The sequence below is a fragment of the Sceloporus occidentalis genome, unplaced genomic scaffold, assembly GCF_023333645.1.
Source record: "Sceloporus occidentalis isolate IW3139 unplaced genomic scaffold, rSceOcc1.0.p SCAF_1, whole genome shotgun sequence".
In the NCBI taxonomy this organism is placed as follows: Eukaryota; Metazoa; Chordata; class Lepidosauria; order Squamata; family Phrynosomatidae; genus Sceloporus; species Sceloporus occidentalis.
Genome location: NW_028316981.1, coordinates 132618717 through 132619268, shown reverse-complemented (window position 1 = coordinate 132619268; position 552 = coordinate 132618717).

The following is a 552-nucleotide window of genomic DNA, read 5'->3' as shown; positions in this document are numbered from 1 at the left end:
TTTCTGTTGTAACTTGTCAGGAGAAATGAGTTTCCATTGAGTTCACTATGGAGGTTATCAGACAGGGAAAATTTGAAGTTTAAAAGGGTCAGAACCTGCAGTTAGCCAGCATATTTGGCACAATTGTGCGAATGGTCACGTCCTAGAATCATAGAGTTGGAAGAGACCACAAGGGCCATCCAGTGCAATCCCCTGCCATGCAGGAACTCACAATCAAAGCATCCCTGACGTTGCGTACAAACCGTTTAGAATCTGACAAGAAAATGACATGCACCAGAAAATAAGCATTTTTTGGGAAATATTGGAAATTCATTTCCCTTTCATTCACAAATTCGTTGTTGGTTTTTTTTTTGTGCATTTGTATATATGTCTTTTTCTCAGTAGTTCCTAATAATAATCTACCAGGACAGCTAACATTTAGTTTGCAGGCAGTCCACCAGTAAATTATTTCCAATACCATTTCTCTCATTCAATTTTCAATCTGCTATAGAACTGGATTTTAAAAGAAGTAATATTTCATGTAAATTCCCCTGCCGACATGTTATGCCTGTT